Below are 20,884 nucleotides of genomic sequence, written 5' to 3' on the forward strand. Positions count from 1 at the left end.
TGGGGCCTAAATATTGGAAGGTTTACATGATACCCTTGGTCACAGCACAGATTCTGGGGTGTAGTCCAGAATGGATCATATTTTTTTTTTTTTTTTTTTTAATTCTTGGGCTCTGCTATTATCTGAATTTTTATTACACCCCCCCTCCCCAATTCAAACGTTGAAATCCTAACCCTCAAGGTCATAGAATTTGGAGGTGGGGATTTTGGGAGGTGACTGGCCATGGTAGAGCCTCATAAATGGAATTAGTGCCTATATAAAGGAAAGAGCTCTTTCACCCCTTCCATCACATGAAGTTATGGCAAAAAAACAAAACAAAACAAAACAAAAAAAAGCTATCTAGGTAGTGGGCTCTCACCGGATACCAAATCTACTGACACCTTGATCTTGGACTTTCTAGCCTGCAAATTAATTAAAACAATTAATTTGTGTTGTTTGTAAGTCACCCAGTCTATGGTATTTTGTTAGATTAGCCCAAATGGACTAAGGCAGGTTTTTTCTGCCATAAAATCTGGGAAATATCCTAATTAAAAATCTAGTAGAAGACAGAAATAATAATTAAATGTGGGGCAAATGTTATAGAGAAAATTTAACTCTTTTACTTAGCTCAGCCCCAAATATTTAGCCATAAATATGACCATGAGTTTGTTTGTTTCTACAAAGGAAGTTTGATACAATAATAAATTGGAATATGAATTAATTTCATTTGATTTATTGAATCCAATTATAATGATGTGGCAGAAATTAGTTGATAGGACTGAGCAAAGAAAATTTTACTAAGAATATTACCAGCGAGGGGTACTTGACTGGCTCAGTCAGAGGAGCATGGGATTCCTGATCTTGGGGTTGTGAGTTTGAACGCCATGTTGGGTGTAGAGATTACTAAAAAAATAAATAAATAAACTTTGGAATATCACCAGCAAAATCTTCAGTATTGGCTATCAAAATATAAGCAGAAGACAACTTCCGTGAATGTTTGATAGGCAAGCAACACAAAATTTTTGTGCATACCTTTTTAGCGGACAAGACAAATTAGCATTTATTGTACAATAATCTTCATCTATGACAGAACCCACAGGAGTTTCAATTAAAAACATGATCTTGATCCTAAAGAAAGTAATATGAGAATTTCCAGTCCTTTCTTATTTATTTTCTCAAATATTTTTATCAGTCTAGTAATTCTGAGAAACCAAGGTCATGATAAATTCTACCTCATCTGCCAACCCCGCACCCTCTGTATTTTGGTTCTAGAAATAAAGAAACAGAACTGGTCCATTTGATGTCAAAACTGAGGAACTTAGCAGAACTTGAGATATGAAAAATATGTTACATTTCATCCTCAGATTTAACCAAACAAACATAAGATTGAACTAATTCTCCATTTTATTTTGAGGGTGTGTGTGTATATATGCATGACTATGGAAATAATGACATATTTAGATTTATGGTTTAGCATTTTCAAAGGCTTTCATTTGATAGATACCATAAATATATACAAAAGATATTTTGTGTAAATAAGGGTAAAAAAAATCACAGTAATGGAGTCAAGCAAATCTATTTAAGCAATTAGGATACAAATTAAGGTTAAACAAGTGGTTTACTTATAAGGAATTGGTCTGCATACTATCAGGGATCATAACTCTCATATGAATTATTAATGATTGATTTAAAGTCAGAATGATGTTTTTGCCTATTTATTAATAAGAAAGGAACAAACATAGATTGAAAATGATTATTTTAGAATGGTTAATAGTTTGAAAAAGAAGAAATTTCCCTTATGGACCACAGGGATTGACTTTTGCAAGTGAAGGACAGAATGGCTCAGAGATAGGGCGAAATTAACAAAATTTTATTTAAAAAAGGAAAACAGAAAAGTGTGGTTAGATTTGCATAGTAGAAACTGCTGAATAATTTTACTTAAAATAAGACCTTATCAATGATACTCAAGACACTAAGTAACTGACGCATCTCTACTTCATCTCACATTGAATAGGCCTGGCTTCAAAGGCAATATTACCTTGGTTAAATGAAGCTTGTTATAGGAAAATAATAGTGGTCAAAACTGCTGTTTGGGGTTTCAACAATAAAGTAGCGGAAAGATAATTCCATAGGCTGATTTTCTCTACTTTATCTCATGCTGAATAAAAGCTATACCCACCAGCTGTCCTTTGTGAATATGTGGAAATTGTATCTGAATTTCATCATGAGTCCTTGCTTTTCAACTACCCACATTCATAATTCTGGTTAGACTGGAGAATTTAGTGCAGGACTGGTGTGTGTGTATGTGTGTATGTGTATACACGTGCCCTGAAAGGAGTGGTATGCATGGCACTAATATGAGGGTTGAGTGGAGAGGTGTAATAAGGTAGGAAAAGGAAAAAAAGGGGGGGCATTGAGGCTGTAGAGCTTAGGCTATAGGTAGAAGCAGAATCTACTTGCTTGAAATTACAAGCAGCCCTGAGGGAAGAGAAAAGGAGGAGCTCAAACTGGTGGGAAGGGCAGTAGTAGGAAATGGTGTCACCACCAAGGGCACCTTCACCAGGCCCTTGCCAAACAGCTGCTGCAGCCAATGACATTACCAACTCTGGCATAACAAAGGATTTTTAGATTAGCCATTTGATTGCATTGATCAGCAAATTCAGTACAACACTGGCTTATCTGACTTTTAAGACCTACCCCCCTTAATCAACCAATGTTCTAGGCGGAGTGACTGGTCATGCCCTTTAAAATTGCTGAACCAGCAGTGATGGTGCATTTCTTTCCAATGATTTGAAAGAGGTTGTGGGTAACTCAGTATGACAAATCTGTACTACACCTGAGTTTTATTAAAGAGATGAGAGTATTTTTACGTGACACAATTCATAAGAATCTATTAAAGTTTGCTTTTATAGTGAGTGAGATGAAGAAATGTCCAGGTTTCTGGTCAGTCACATTAGATCAGTTTGTGTTGGTAGGGACACAGTCTGCCTAGCTGGAGAAACAGAATTATAGGATGAACTATCTAGACTGAAAGAAAAAAATCATCTGAGCTGTCATTTACAAATAATGATCAAAATTAGAAACATTTTTGTTCAAAAATGGTATTAGGACTGGTTTTGAGGGCTTGCATGGCCCCGTGCTCAGAAGAGCCTCACACTGGGTTTAATGTTCTGCTGTTGCTGTCTTGAAATTCTTAATAATTTTTGAACAAGGGACCTCACATTTTAATTTTGCAATGGGTTCCACAACTTTCTTAGCTAGTTTTGCAGGGGAGCTGATGGAAGTATAGGAAAAGAGGATCTTGATATTGAAACCATGCTTGATTTCAAATTACAGTCTCTAATGATGGAATTGGCCTCAACATCTATACCACGGCCTCCCAGGCCTAACCACCTATCTATACTTACAAAGATAAAGATATCTTCTATACTTCTATACTTATAAAGGTAAATTATATGGTCTTCTGGTCCATGTTTGAGAAAAAACAAAATATGAATGTAAAATTGCATTAAAATATCTCCCTTACATTTTATATAGTAGCAGTTCTTTGGCAGAATACCAGAGATAAAAGTTGTATATACTGGGCAGTTCACGTTCACTTTCCTTGTACCAAGCAGGGAAACAGGTTGTTGCATTTTCCAGGAGATTGAATTGTTACAATTACATTGCATGTTATAATAATATTTAAATAGCTCCTAGTGTTTGGCAGGCATTTACCTGTTTTACTCTCAAGGGTTTGTGAATGTTGTTCTGCTTTAGAACACTTTAGTTAGCAAAATATGCAGTATTGGGCAATCTTTAGGAAGGGTGGTTCCTTGACCTACTACACATACCACACATCATTCATTTAAATTAACAAATGGAAGACAGTCTTCATTTTCATGACTCTTAAGAAAACAACTTTTTTTTTAAGAGAGGGAGGGAGGGAGAGAGAGAGAGAGACAGAGATATGACCGGGGGAGGGGCAGAGGAAAAGGGAGAGAACCTTAAGCAGGCTCCACACCCAGCCCACCATGGAGCTTAGTCTCACGACCCTGAGATCATGACCTGAGCCAAAATCAAGAGACAGACGCTTAACTGACTGAGCCACCCAGGTTCCCCAAGAAAACAACTTTTATTTTCAACCTAGACTGTGTTTTTATTAAATTTAAAGAGACTAATTATAAATATTTTTTCTATGATTGAGGGCAAGAACTAGATACTGAGTTTTTTGTGTTTTTTTTTTTTTTTTAAGTAGGGAGATGAAATTTACCTTTTCTTTATCTGAAGATCAACAGAACATTTTTCTCATATCCACATTAAAAACAATGGCAAAAACAATAAATAAATAAATAAATAAATAAATAAATAAATAAATAAAAACGATGGCAAAACTACATTCTGTTGATTTTATTTCTGAAGCATCTTTTGAACTTTCCATTTCTCTCTCTTTTTAAAATTTATTTTAGAGAGAGAGTGAGTGAGCACGAGCTGGGGGAAAGGCAGAGGTAGAAGAAAAGAGAGAATCCTCAAGCAGACTCTGTGAGGAATGTGGAGCCCAACACGGGGCTCAATCCCAGGACCCTGAGATCATGACCTGAGCTGAAATCAAGAGCTGTCGCTTAACTGACTGAGCCACTCAGGTGCCCCTCCATTTCTCTTTATCCCAACTGCCATCATCCTAGTCCAAGCCAGTCATATCTAACCTAGACTATTGTTTAAAATTGGTATCTTTTTCCTTCAGTTTCCCTTCTCTTTAAGTTATTCTTACATTGCAGCCAATATGAGAGTACCAAGCCATAAATCTGGCCTGGCGGCTTCCCTGCTAAAGCCAAGCTTCCAATGGCTTCCTACTCTGCTTGTAATAAAATCCAAACTCCCCAGTTCTGTAAGTAATCCCTGTCTACTTCCTGTCCTCATGTTTTATCGTTAGTACTTCCGCATTTGATTTTCCCACTTCACTGAAACTTGTACAATTTCCAAATTGTGCCATACACTGTTTCCTAGTTCACAAAAGATTCAAGGTTTTTTCAGTGTTGTTTTCTTTTTCCAACATATATCCACCCTCCAAATGTGGCTGACAGATGCTTTCTCTTCAAGTCTAACATGAATGCGTTCACTCAACTAATACTAATTAAGCCCTTCGTTTCGCAGAACTGTTAGACATCCTGGTTTTATAGTGAGGAAACAGAAGGCAAAGTCCTTGTTTCATGGAGCTTATATTCTAGTGATTGAGAGATTAATATAATAAGAAAATTAATACAATAATGTCTGGCAATGATTAGTGGTATGACAAATCTAAATCAATCAAAATAGAAGGTGATATTTTAGACCAATGACTAAGATGGATTTTCTGAGACGGTAAAACTTGAGTCTGAATGTAGAAAATGTGTCAATTAAAATAACAGAGAAATGAGCATTGCTGAAATAGGGAACAACAAGAAAAGAAACCTGGAGCTGAAAACTGCAAGAACTCCTACATGGTCAGAGGGGAAGAGGGGCTAGGGAAGGTAACTGGGGATCAGACCATGTAGGAACTGATAGGCCATGGAAGGATTATAAATTTAGTCTTAAATGAGATGGGAAACCACCGATGGGTTGAGAGTGGAATCATTACGTGATCTTTTTAGGTTTTAGATGATGTCTCTGGCTTCCCTGAGGAGAATATACTGCAGAGAAAAGACTGGCAGCAGGGAGGCCAGCTAGGAATTAGCTCATTGCAGTAGTCCAGGGTAGAGATTCATGGGGCTTGGATAAGATGAGGTTAGTTAGTTTTCTAACAGAATTCACTGATTTGAAATGTAACAGAGCCAGACATTATAGGTAACCACAGAGGTTTTGCTTGATAAACAAGTGCATGGTCGTAACCCTTCCTGGGAATGAGATGAAGGATGGGGAAGATCTGTGGGTGGTGGAGAGAGGTATTATGTCATCCAGTTTAGAGCATAGGAAGTTTCATATGTTGTTGCAAAGACTGGCTAAATGCTCACAAAGCCCATCCCTTCTTTCTAGGAATATGGAAATACTCTATTATTCAGTCTCCTTGGCGTCTAGATTGGGACCATAAAATGTGAGAAAAAGTCATGTGAACCACTTCTGAGCTACCTCTATTTGTCTCTCTGTTTCTTTGTGTCTCTCTGAGCACATGGAAGTGAAAGGCTTAATAATGAAGGGACAAACTATGGAAGGGGTCCTTTGTGGAGGAGAGCTATCTAGGAGGGCCACCTGAGTCTATGCAGTATTATAGTAGTCAGAATTGTTAACAAAGACAGAAACCACACAGTAATATGAACAAGTAACATTTATTATAAAGACTTATTAACTTAGAGATAAAGAATTCTTAACTTGGAGAATCAGAGAAACAAATTTGGCTAGAAAGAATTAAGAGAATTATAAAGAATATAGGAATAGGAAGTATAAGGAATAGCTTCTATCTCTTGGGCTGAGATAGAACACCCAAAGAGCCTTCTTCCTAGGACTAAGATATAGAATTATTAGAAAGATTATGACTTTATTTTACTGAATGTTAGAAAAGTAGCTATGGTGCTGCCCTGGCAGAATGTGATGGAAATCCACCATGTGGACCTTGCCAGAAATATGACCTCCAGGGTGCCAAGAAAGGCTATTCATACTAATGTATCTCACTGAAGGCACTTTGCTGTTCAACCACCCCAGGAAGTTGCTGGGGAAGCTCCAGGCTGCTGGGTGTTGCTTATCACTATTCACATCAGTAGCTACATGCTGGAGAAGCCCCCTACCCTTCAGGACATGAGCACAGGACACTGCAAGAACCTGCTAAGAACTCACTGGAGTTCCAGAATTACTTCCTCCTGTAACATCTCTGTGGTGCCTTTTACTGACAAAACTTAACCTCACAGCAGCTAGCAAAAGGAAAATAAAGGGCCTAGTTCTATTTTCATCTATCAAGAAATTAGTGGTCATTTTGGAACTGAGAGAGAATAAAGTGATAATAGAAAATTATTCCATTGTCTTCTGATTTGCAAGGTTTCTGACAGGAAGTTGGCTCTAAATTTTGCCTTGTCTATCTAAATATAATGTTCCTTTTTTTCCTCTGTTGCTTCAAGATAGTCCCTTTGTCTTTTTTTTTTTTTTTTTCCCAGCAATAAGGTACCTAGGAAGTTTTTTTGGAGGCTAGGGTGGTATTTATCTTATCCTTATTGGTGTTCTTTGGGTTTCCAAAATCTGTGAATTTTGGAAAATTCTTAGACATTTTATTTTCAAATATTTTCTTCTGACCTATTTTCTCTCTTTTTCTTCTGAGTAAAATCATATGTATATTAGAGTATTTGATATTGTCCCACAACTTGCATACTTTTAAAAAAAAAATTTCATTCTTTTTTCTTTTTACATTTCAGTTTGGATAATTTCTATTGCTCTCTCTTCAACTTCTTTGATTCTTTCCTCTGTTTGTGGAATGTCCAGATGATTCCCTAGAAGATATTCTTTATCTCTAGTGCTCTGTTTTTCGGTTTTAGCACTTCCTTCTGTCTCTTTCTCATAATTTCTATCTCTTCTACTGAAATGAACCCTCTAATTTGCATGTTGTCCAGCATTTCTGTTAGAGCTTTTAACACATAACTTATATTTACTTAAAATTTCTTGTCAGGTAGCTCCAACGTCTTCATTATATCTGAGTTTAGTTCTGATAATTATTTTGTCTTTTCTGAGCATGTTTTTCTTGCTTCTTCTCTGCCTTGTTATTTGTTGTTGAAAGTTGGACATATTATATAAAATAGTAGAGACTGAGGTTAATGGTTTTTATGCCTGGAAATCAGCAAAAGTTCTGTTAGTCTTTTGCTGCAGGCTTTGAGTTAGTGTAGATAGGATTTGGACTGGGTTTGAGACTCATTGTTGCTGTAGTTCATCATTGTGAAACACCACAGGCTTCAATTTGTGTAGGTGTTGATTTAGCAAAACAGTGTCTATATAGTTTTGAAATTAGGTGTTCCTTTTGTTCTATGCCTCAGAGTGGGTCTCTTTGTTCATTCTTTTTCCTCTCTTGTCTCTCTTCCAGCAGTATTCTGTTGTCTTTGAAGGTTGGTAGCTTGGTGGTAGAGGGTATGAGGGAGTATGTTCCTATTATTCTGATTTAGCCTCTGACAAGGAAGCATTGTGTCTCTGGATCTTGGGGGTATGGCCTTCTCAGTTCTGTCCTTCCTCACCTGTAGCTGTAGGTCCAGCTCACCATCCTGCCCCTATCTTTTTTCCCTCCTGTTCTTTTTTCCCAGCTACAATGATTTTGGGGGACAGTTTTTACAACAGTAGCACTTGTCATCTTTTCCCTCACAACTTGAGGGTTTGTTCCATACTGGAAATGAAGATGGATCTGGGCAGAATTTCTTATCCCTCCTGAATGGCTGCTATTCCCCTCCCCCCCCCCTTTTTTAAGCTCTGTACCATAATGGATAATTTTTTTTAGGATTTTTAAACCTTCTGTCTGGTGGTAACTGTGGAGAAAGAGCCTGTAAGAGGGTATGGACCTTGCAATTTCTGCTGTTCTCAGGGTTTCACACTGTCCCATCAACTCATGCTTGGCCTTCACTAAATTATCAACTCTTCTAGCTTAACTCTACATGTCTGTTGCTTCTGCCCAGAATGAGAACCTGCTTGTATCACTTCTGCCTCCATAGACATCAACTCTTCTTAAATTTTAGAACAGTTGTTTGCTCTCCAACTCAGGCTCTCTGAAGGGTTCAGAAAATGCATGAATGAAGTTAGTTTGGCTCTTTTTGCAAGGGTTAAAGTGACTCTTCTTCCATTTCTGCAACCAAAATTCCATATGGCAAGTTTTAAAATAAGCAATATATACCTAACATGGATAGGATAGATCTCTAAATATTAGGTGAAAATTCAATTTACTAAATAATATATATAGTATGATAGAGATTTATAATTTTAAAAACACACAGCAATATAAGATAGAGTTTATGTATACATTCATATATTAAAAGTGTAAAAACAGACTTGAAGAATCCATAGCAAATTTATGATAGTGATTACTCCTGAGGAGAATGTAATAAAAGGAATTTCAACTTTATCTGCAATATTCTATTTCTTTTATTTAAGAAAAATCACTTTAAAATGTCCAACTACCACATGAAATGAAGTATCCCGAAGGCCAAAAGCATCATCTATTCCTTGTGATGTGCCACTATGAGCTTAATTAGCAGCTCAGCTATGGCAGCCATTCTGCTGCAGACGATAGACAGTTGTCTTTAATACTCCATAGTGTTGAAGCTATTCCAACTTTATACAGCACAGACCATATGAAAATTTCATATTTTTTTAATTTTATATACCACTTCGAGCTCAGCAATACCCAAATGAATCTCATACTTTTTCAGATTCTAGAAAGGGCAGTAAGAGAACATTTTTTTCTTAAGTGCATACCATAATTATATATAGCATTATGTTAAATTACTGAAAGAGTAATCTTATTTAATCTTCACACCAATCTTATGAAATAGATATAATTATTCCCATTTTCTTGGCAAGGTGAGTGAGACTCAGAGAAGTTAAGTAACTTGTCGAAGCTGAAGATGTGAGAAAAGGTAGAACATGGAGTTTATAAGATCCACAGGAGCCTGAAAAGCTAATTAACCCTGAGGAAAGGGAGGCATCCTCAAATGATTAGAAAGAGAAGGAAGCAGTTTCAAGGGGTTAGATGGTTACAAAGAGGGCATAACTAATGCTCGAAGTTATATCAATCTGTTTCTAAAGAACTAAGGCAGAATATAAACATAAAAATATCAATAATTTGGTTGACAGTGGGATGCGTTACCCAGATATATCTTCAGTAAGGTCTTATTTTGATCCTGCTGCTGATCATGCCTCAGGGACTGACCCTGCTTCAGAGAGAACCCTTTAAATATAATTATAAATGTTGGAAATTTACAGATGTCAAGAAATTTTACTGAATTCTTAATTCCCTTTTTGAAGAGCCTAGTAAGCCCAGATTCATTCTTTTCTTCTTTTTTGAATGCTGAGTATATATGTTTAATAAGATGATGATGATACGATGATGCCGATGGTGATAAACATCAGAATCAGTTGGAAAGCTCCTTAAAATACAGATTGCTAGGCCCCATCCCCAAAGCTGGTCTGGAGACCACACTTTGAGAACTACTTTTTTAGGATTTCTTAATTCTCTCACTTGTCTCCCATGCAATATGTGACATATGACTTTCTTACATAGTACTATATTGTGATTTATAATAAGAAATATACATTTGGTCTTTGTCCCTGTTTTTGGTACTGAGCTCCTAAAACCCTTGAATTTTCTAAGTGATGAGAGTAACAGAGGTGTTGTTTCTTGTATTAATGAGGTTACTTTTAGGCCACTTAAGGATGGGGCTGGTTGCCAAGAGAACCAATCATGTGATTGGAGGCTTGGAACTTTTAGTCCTATTCCCTGACCTCCAGATAGGGGAGAAAGGCTGGGAGTTGAATCAATTTCCAATGGCTAATGAGTTAATCAATCATGCCACTGTAATGAAACCTCCAAAAAAAAAAAAAAAAATCTAAAAGGATGGGTTTTGGAGAGTTCTAAGGTTGATGAGCACGTAGATTTGGGCAGAGTGATATACCCAGAAAGGGCATGGAAACTCCATATTCTTTCCTTATACCTTGCTCTGTGCATCTCTTCTGTCTGGCTGTTCCTGAGTTACATCCTTTTATAATAAACTAGTGAGGTAGTAAGTTACATGTTTCTCTGAGTTCTGTGAGCCACTCTAGCAAATTAATCAAACCTAAGGTAGGGGTTGTTGGAGTCTCCAATCTATGGCCAGTCAGTCAAAAGCACAGGTGATAACCTGAATGTTCAACTGGCTTCTGATGTCGGGAGGAGGCACTCTTGGAGGACTGAACCCTTAACCTGTGGGATCTGAACTTATCTCCATGTAGATAGTATTGGAATTCAATTGAATTGTGGGGCACACTGCTGGTATACAGAGAATTATTGATGTGAGAGGAACCCTCTTACCCCACACAGTTGAATTGGGTCCAGAATCCCCTTTTCAATAGATACCAAGACAGGGCACCAGTGTCAATCAATGTATTAAAACGTTCCTGATGTTTTATCTAAGAGGTAAGTAGGAGTTTTTCTCACAATTGCTTAAATGTCTTGTGCATTCTCTACAGTGTATTTTTCCCACTTTGAAGTCCACATAATATAGATCTGCAGACCCTAGGCCTCCAGAGAGTGCTCCACATGAAAGAAAGCTCCCAACTTTTCTACAGCCACTTTTTTCCTCTTGGCATCCTGCATTTTCTCTTTGTAACCACTCTCCCTCAAAATGCTTCCTTCTTTTTCTAATCATTTGAGGATGCTTCCCTTTCTTCAGGGTCTTAGCTTTCCATGCTCCTGTGGGTGGGTTAAGTTTTGGCTCTGACTAAGTCAGGGCAATTGCCAGAGAAGCCCTCCATGCTAGGTCACTGTTAAATGCCAGATACATTTCAAAGAAATGGGATTAATTTCCTGCTTAAACTCATATATTGCCTTCATAAAAAATTGTTGTTCCTACTTTTAAGTTTGTCTTCACATAAAAAAAAAATTAAATTTATCCACCTCCCTATGGGTTTCACTGCAGAACCTACTTCCATTAATGTGATAAGAAGAAGCACCGTGTCCAATAGATATTCACTGCTAAAAGTCTACATTCTTTTTTTTTTTTTTAATGTTTATTTATTCATGAGAGTCAGAGAGAGAGAGAGAGAGAGGCAGAGGCAGAGGGAGAAGCAGGCTCCCCGCCTAGCAGGGAGCCCGATGCGGGACTCGATCCCAGGACCCCGGGATCATGACCTGAGCCGAAGGCAGACGCTTAACCATCTGAGCCACCCAGGCGCCCCTAAAAGTCTACATTCTTGTTGGGGAGAAAAAGGTTATGCATATTAAACCCTTATATAGCCATGGGTGACAAAATCAGAAGTATGTTGTGAGGAAAGTATTAATCATTAAGTAGCAAACATATCACCATTTTAGTCCACAACAAGTTCCAGAAATCAGAAGAGGGAGGCATGTGGGCAAGCAAAGCTCTTAGAGGGTCTACAAAAGATGATATTGTAGCACTAGTGGTATCCTCAGGATCTCCTTAAAGGAAAGACGTAAAATCTTTCCCATAATTATTTTGAGTTACTCTTTTTCAGAAGTATATAGTTAAAGATATTAGGGAATGGTGGATTAATAGGAAAGAGTCAACAATTTTTATTGGAAATTTAAAAATAATCATTTTCTTTAATCATTGCATTTTTATTTAAAAATATTGGAATGATAGGACTACATTATAGAAGAAACGAAGCTATTAAAATTCAATAAAATCGTCATTAGTTTTATCTAAATAAGACCGATTTTGTCATTGATTTATACTGAAGACTCACCCTTTGAAGTAGCGGAAAGGGCAGTGCACAGTTGTAGCTATAATTAAACAAATTAGTATATTTTAAAGTACCTTTAACTTTTTTTTTACCTTTAACTTTTTAAAAACAACTCATAAATTATGAAAACAACTCTACTTTCCTGTGTGGTATAAGCCAGATACCAAATGCTTTAGGAATTGGGAGAATGGACCAATTCAACCAAGGAAAACCAGGAAAACCTGAGTTCCTTAAACTTTTATAATAAAACAGAAAAAGGTGAAGGGGAACATTTATCATTGAAGGCTTTTCCTCCTTTTCTCCTGTTACTCTTGCTTATCCAGGAATCTGTGGGTCACAATAGGATTTAGATGCCTATTTTTATACTATTTTAACTATCTTGTTTCAGAACTTAATCTTTGTTACCAACCCCCTCAAAAATAGTAACAAATTAAAAGAAAAAAAGGAAAAGAAAATGAAAAGCCCTGCCAAATCCATTTTCCTCTCTTTGCTAAGGTCCTGGTGGGACATTTGTATTCAGGTCACCCACGCTCCTCTCACCTCTCTCCCTGGCAGGAGCACCTGCTATGCCCCTGTGCAGAGGGAAAGCACGTTAAATACTGAAATGGGAGATGCTTCACATCTCAGATGAGTATCATGTCATCATTACTAGAAACATAGGCAATAAAAATCTAATATGATGATCTCACCTCTTTCCCATTGGCCCACCTTACCGTCCAACTGAAATGATTCACTTCAGTGTCCTGTCTACAGTTTTTGCCTCACATAGGCCAGTGCTGAGAGCGACAAGTCTCTGAACTTGGCCCTGCTGTTAGGGGTGAGCTCCTATCTATAGTCAAGACGATGAACATGTCTTAAGGGTTTTACTTTTCTGGAGAGCAAAGAATAAAATGTAATTTGAGAATCATTTTATTGTGAGCCTGAAACCCGCATTGTACTCAACGGAGGAAATATGCAATTAACTGAAAGATGAAGAAAAAGAAACCATAGGGAAAATCTATTGTTTCTTAGATGTGGGAAACTGACAACAAAAAACACAGTGTGTTTAGCCATTTCAATTAACTGTCTAGATGAACTAGGAACAGCTTGTAGTAGCAGAAAGTAAGGAGGTACTAAAAATAAGTAAAGGATAAGGCATGTCAAAGGGACCCAGGAGCCAACCTGAAAGAGCTCCCAATGGCCAAAGCTCAGTTTGAAACAACAGTAACCACAAAGAACAACTTTGTATATAACCCAGAGTATAAAACAAATGTGCATGAGGCCATGTTGATATAATTAAATGATTGAATAAATAAATGGAGGAAGAGACAAATTTTTCTTACAAAAGAATTCCAAGTGATATATGTAAATACTGCCTACCAGGCTGTAGAGCTTAATCCCTGCCCCCGCCTTGAGTATAGGATGTGCTTTGTGATTTCCTTCCATAGGAAAGAGTATGTAAAGAAATGAGGGAGAATGGAGGGAGTTACTTTACAGTGGAAAAACCTGGCAACAGAACCTTAACAAAGTAATCAAGATTAATATCACCAATGACAGCATGTGGCTATTATATATCCTCAATATGATGCTATGAGAAAGGCATTTCACCTCTGTAGTATTCTTCCCTCAAAACCATAACCCAAGTCTACTCATGAGAAAATAAATGAGACAAACCCAAATTAAGGAAAATGCTACAAAATACCTACCTGATTGGTACTCCTCAAAACCATCAAGATCATGAAAAACAAGCAATGACTGCACAGCTATCACCAACCAGAGGAAACCAAGGAGACATGACAACTAAATGCAATGTAGCATCCTGGATTGGATCCTGGAATAGAAGAAGGACATTGATGGGCAAACTGCTGATGTTTGAATAAAGGTAGGGACTAGATAATAGTTATTCAATATTGGTCCTTGATTCTGACAAGTGTACCATAATAATTAAGATCTTAAAATTAGAGAAATGTTTGGGAACTCTCTGTACTATCCTTGCAACTTTTCTGTAAACCTAAAATTATTCCAAATAAAAATTTTATTTAAAAACAAAACAGAAATGAAACTCTTAAGCCATGGTCTTGTGATTTTGTCCATTTTTCTAAATGAATGTTATATTTTAATTAAATATTTACTTAGAAAATTCAATATCTATTTATGATTTAAAAAGTGACTTTTGCAAAGAAGAATAGAAATGGATGCCTTAATTTGGCAAGAGCTCTATACCACCAACTTTTAGCAAAATAGAAAAGACAAAATATTAGATGCTCTCTTTTAAGATTAGAAACAATATACAAACGATGCTATTGCCACTGTTTAACATAATATTGGAGTGGTAGCCTCTGTTATAATGATGGACTTGCCAGAAAACAGTGTACAAAAGTATTCTTCATAAAAGCAGCATGAACTATCAGTTACTTACAATTTATCCTAATAAAAAATATATAATTCCTATGGAGAAAATTTTAATATCCCAGTAAAAGGCATAAAAGATAATCAAAATTAGTTCCATACTTTTGGATGAAATGATTTAACTTTTTAAGATGCTGGTTCTAATGAATTATCTATATATTAAAAGTAATCTCAATCAAATTTTCAATGGGATTTTTTTTAGGAGGTTAATAAACTCATTCTGAAATTTATATAAAAGAATAAAGGCAACTTTGAAAAAGTATGAATTGGGGTAGAGAGATTGCCTCTCGGAAATTATAACATCCTACAATGACATAGCAGTACAAATTAGTGCGGTATTAGCACAAAAATAGAGGAATAGTCTAAGAGAACAGAACAGAAAGTTAGAGACAGACCACTTGTGTATAGGAACTTTGGCAACTTAATACATAATAAAATTGCTATTTAAATCAATAGGGAAAGTAAATGATGTTTCTATGCCTCACTATATGGAGATAAATTTAGTACCTAATGAGGACCATTTACAAATGGACTCCAGATGGATTAAAGACTTATACACAAAATGTAAAACCTTTAAATTTTTAAACAAAAACATCTTTGTGATCCTGTTGTAGGGAAAGACATTAAAATTTCCCAAACCACAAACTATATATATATGTATTTTTAATTGGGGTTTATTCAATGGAAAACACTATGGACAAGTTTGCAAAGATAACAAATGGGAAAAGACATTTTCTACTTCTAAAAATAGCAGGGGACTAATATCTAGAATATAAAGGATTTCCTGGAAATAAGCAAGAAAAATACAATAACTACTGGGGCGCCTGGGTGGCTCAGTTGGTTAAGCGGCTGCCTTCAGCTCAGGTCATGATCCCAGGGTCCTGGGATCCAGCCCTGCGTCGGGCTCCCTGTTCAGCAGAGAACCTGCTTCTCCCTCTCCCTCTGCTGCTCCCCTGCTTGTGCTCTGTCAAATAAATAAATAAAACCTTAAAAAAAAAGAAAAAGAAAAATGGACAGAGGACGCAATATGCAGTATGGGAAGAGAAAGTCCTAAAAGATATTAGCATATGAAGAAATGCTCAAGCTCATTAGTAACCAGAGAAGCACAATCAAAATGGCTAAAGGCTATTACTTTGCACCTATCAATATAGCACCTTTGCACTATATTTGTATAGATACTGTTTTACTTGTTTTTATTTTTATTTTTATTTTTTTTTAAAGATTTTATTTATTTATTTGAGAGAGAGAGAATGAGAGAGAGAGCATGAGAGGGGGGAGCGGGAGAGGGAGAAGCAGACTCCCTGCCGAGCAGGGAGCCCGATGCGGGACTCGATCCAGGGACTCCAGGATCATGACCTGAGCCGAAGGCAGTCGCTTAACCAACTGAGCCACCCAGGCGCCCTTACTTGTTTTTATTTTTAAATTTTTATTTTTTTAGTGGTCTCAGGTTTCATTAAGGTACTGCACAGCTTCTCAGGGAGGGCCCCACAGCAGGCAGCCTGGGTCCCAAGCAAAGCATTTACTTTTAGCAATCAAATAGAGGGACCTAGTATAGCCAGAAACAACTTGCTCCTGCCTCTGTCTTGGACTGAAAGAAATTCAGGGGGTAGCTCATCTGACTAGGCTTTCTCTTTGGGATAGGTCATTCCCACCCCCTGGATCTGGGAGCCCTGGGAGCCTTTTCACCCCTCTTGCCCGTCTGAAGTCAATTCCTAAAAGGGAAGAGAAGTCTGAAGAGATATTCCCAACCAGTGACAGACAGGGAGCTGGCATCTCAGAGTCCCCATTGTAAGGAGCCCCACTCCCAGCCATTTGGGGATCAAGTGAAGATAGGATGAGGTGGTATTAGAGTAGAAGTGTACACAGGTGCAATTGTTCCAGACAGCATGCTGGCAGAAATTCATCAATTCATTGGCTGCACATTCTGTGAGCTAGCAGTTTACCTCCTAGATATATATTCCAAAGGAATTTGCACACGTTCCAAATGGGGAGGGTGCAAGTGGATGCTCACCACAATATTATTGTACATGGTAGTGGGAGGTTGGAGAGGATCCATTACCTAGGGAGTGACTAGTTAAAAAGTGGTGGAGGTTCATGCAGTTAGATACAATGGGCTAGATATTCACAAAGCAACATGGATGCCTAGTGATATAAGTAACAGATTGAGAGTGTATTTATAGCAGAATATATAATATTCACTCGTGTTCTTATATCAACAATAAACATTTTGCAAGAAAACTTAGCAACAAAAAGGTATACTTTTAGCTATTAGAGTGGTTGTCCATGGGGGATGGAGTAAGAGGAGGAAATGGTAATAATAGGGAAAAGTAAATTTAAAAATACATGTCTGAGGGAGGAAAAGTTCAGGAAAAAAGAGCAGCTTCTTCTGAGACAACAGTGATGGTAGTAGTCAATGCTATGTTTTATTGCAATAAATAACAATGTTTGTGTTATTTTCATTCCTATGAAATTGTGTGATGGTTAAGGATATTTCATGCTATGTGTTTACTTCATCCTTAAATCCTTGAAAACCCCTGACTCACTCCAGGAGTCATGATGCAACCCTCATTAAGCAGTTTAAGAAGGAAAGAACTTTTAATTAGGTGGTTGGATAAAAATTCAGACTCATAATGGATTATGTAAGCTTGCTGCTCTGCAATAATTTCTACTACTAAGTGAATCCATTGAGATTAGCTCTCTCTGATAGTCTAATAAATAAATGCACGTAGCAGAGAAGCATTCTTCCTTTTATTCATTCCTCTAATTCATTTACCCAAAAGCGACAACTCTGCAGTTTTGCAAAAGCTTGACAAGTCCTTATTTATCTCTTTTTGATACTATTTTATGAACATAACAGGTATTGCTTCATCTCTCTATTTGTGAAAGTCTAAAATTCCTAATTAGATTTGCTTTTTTGATTGGAACCGTCAGAATTATCCTTTATATAACATTTATTACATTTGTTATGAAAGAGATATATGCCTAGTATAGAGAATTTGGTATACACATGTAAGAGGCTTAATTTGGAATGTCATAAATGAAAGTGGGCAAATTTTTTTCTTTGTTTTGTCTGCGATTAATCTTGTCTTTCAGTAGGCAGCATACTCTATTCCATTTCAGGGTATTCATTCTGTCCCAGAAATCCTTTTTATTTTTTCTGAAAAACTCAAATATCATCCCAATCATTGGCAAGTTTAAAAGGTAGTCACTTTGTTTTAAATCCTCTGTCTTTTGGAATGTATCTACACACACTCCCCAAACCCCACCCTAAATCTTAAATGTTTTCTCTTTGCTCTACTTTCCACGGTATTTTGGGCTGATCTCCCCTTCATGTTCTGTAGAGGCAAGTATTCTACTCCATATCTTTGTTGTCCCAGCTACCCATATGCCAGGTCTTTCAGTTTTTTCTCCACATCACACATAAGTGTGTGAAACCTTGTAGTTTTATAATACCACTTAATGCATAGTAGTCAAAATTTCTTCTTTCCACACTATCCTTGGGTATCCTGTCAAACGAATTTTATAATCACCTTATCAACTTCCAAGATAATCCTGCTTAATATTTATTAAAATTGCATTGTACATACAGAGGCATTTGGGAGAGTTGACATCTTTACAACATTGTATTTTAAATTTATTTAGGATATACTTACATCCCTCAGTCAAGTTCAGTAGTTTTGTTTTGTTTAGATAAACTCTAACTGATTTCTTGATTTCCAAATTTTTTCTTAGTTATGTTTTTTTGTGTGCACTTTCTTTTTTTGAAGATTTAAAAAACAATTTTTTTAAAGTAATCTTGATAACTATGTGGGGCTTGAACTCACAACCAACGAAATCAAGTCGCATGCTCCACCTACTGAGGCAGCCAGGCACCCCTTGTGTGTACTTTCAAATATGATTTTATTATATTTTTATTGATTATTCCTAATTCATATAAATGCAATTATGTTTTTATATATTTTTCATATTTGTCCACCTTAACATGCTTTACCATAGATTATTTTAGCTTTTTTGAAAGATAATTGTATCATGTAAAATGTGACAATGTTTTCCTCTCTGATTATTTTTTGCCATATTTTTGTCATATTTTTGTCAGATATGTTATATCTGACAAAATAATGCTAGTAGATTATTTTGATCGTAAGTTTTAATGAAATTGGTTCCAGAGATTTACCACTGCATGTAATATTGAAGGTTAAGACTAAGTAGTGATTCTTAGTCATATTACTGAATTACTAGGCATGTCTGATTTTAATTTCCCCAAAACGTTGGGAGTTCCTGGGGATGGGGTGGGAAGGCAGGAAGTATGGGAAGTAAATGCAGGAGATAGGAGTATATGTATAAGCCTCTGTTTGTTTTGTTTGTGAGAGAGGAGCCCTTATCAGAACTGTGCTTCTTTCACTTCAGAACTTTTAGCAAACAGCCAAAGGCAAGTATTTGGGTTGGTGACTCTCTACATGTTGCTAGACAGTGATGCTTACTAAATCTACACAAACTAATCACTGGGCATGGAGAGCTAGAATATAAATATTAAAAACTAACTATGGGCCAGATATTATAGTAGACAACATAATTCTCACCAAATATTTGAAAGGTAAGTGTTGACATGTATTTTCTTTATTAATTCCTTCCCTCATACACACACACACACACACACACACACACACACACATGTACACACGCCTGAGAGGTAGATACTATTCTCTTTTTACAAAAAACAGCCAACAAGACAGAATAACTTGTGTACAGTTACTTAGGTTATTAAACTGGTGTTTGGATTCCAAGTTTTCCTTTTTATTTATAGTCATTTTCACTGTAAGATAAGGATCCTGCCACTGCACCACATTTGACTTATGATAACTAGAATGCATACAGTGCTATGGTAATATCTAAGAGAAAGGGAAGAATTTCAGCTGAGGAAATTCAAGAAGGCTCACTGTGTACAATTTAGGATGCTAAAAATTATTTCAACAGTGGATATCATGGATCAAAACTATGGAATACTTTTTTTTTTTTTTTTAAGGATTTTATTTATTTATTTGTCAGAGAGAGAGAGAGAGCACAAGCAGGGGGAGCAGCAGACAGAAGGAGGAGCAGGCTCCCTGTGGAGCAAGGAACCCGATGTGGGACTTGACCCCAGAACCCTGGGATTATGACCTGAGCCAAAAGCAGACACTTAACTGACTGAGCCACCCAGGCATCCTGGAATACTTCTTTTTTAATCATGATAACTTTAGAATTTCATTAACATACATTTAGCTCAAGAAAATAAGGTGTGTTTGAGAAGTCCTTGTAGCATTTGTAAAATTGATAAATAAACCCTGCCTGATAAGTACCATAGGTTTCTGTAAACTTCACTGCCCTTCTCTTATAAATTCCTGAAACACCTAAGCTGATTTGTTTCAAATGCTGTTATACTAAGTAGTGAACTTGCTATAATTGTATAGTAAATTCAAGACATTAAGTGCTTTGAATCTGAGTCTACAGACTCGGAAAAAAAAAAAAAAAAAAAAAAAAAACGTGTGTGTGAGGGGCGCCTGGGTGGCTCAGTTGTTGGGCGTCTTCCTTCGGCTCAGGTCATGATCCTGGAGTCCCGGGATCGAGTCCTGCATTGGGCTTCCTGCCCTTCTTCCTCCCTCTGACCCTCCCCCCTCTCATGCTCTCTCTCTCTCTCAAATAAATAAATAAAATCTTTAAAAAAATGTGTGTGTGTGGTGTGTTCTCATTCACCATTAGTTTCTAATTATTGAATATCCCTTTCAGGTCTAAATAAAATTCTGGAAGCAGTCCCTAATGTCCTATGTTGTGCATATAGTTCTTGTTCCTTTCCTGATATATGTAGAGAGAGAGAGAGTGTGTTTGTGTGTGATTACAGAGATAGGTGCTAGAATTTAGGCTGTATGAATAGAAAGAAATATGATGTCCAGGACAAAGCATGCATTCTTTCAACTCTTTTAGTTAGGTGGCACATTTAGGTTATATTATTTAATTCTGGATGATAAAATTCAAGAGTAATATTGACAAACATTGGTGCATGGAGAGGCTTCCTCTAGTTATCGGATGAAAATAAAATCTCGCCATATGAGTACTTCAACGAATTTGGCGTTTTTATGCTTCAGGAACATGAGAATCAGGGAAACAACAT

Source organism: Phoca vitulina, unplaced genomic scaffold (assembly GCF_004348235.1).
Source record: "Phoca vitulina isolate PV1807 unplaced genomic scaffold, GSC_HSeal_1.0 scaffold24, whole genome shotgun sequence".
NCBI lineage: Eukaryota > Metazoa > Chordata > Mammalia > Carnivora > Phocidae > Phoca > Phoca vitulina.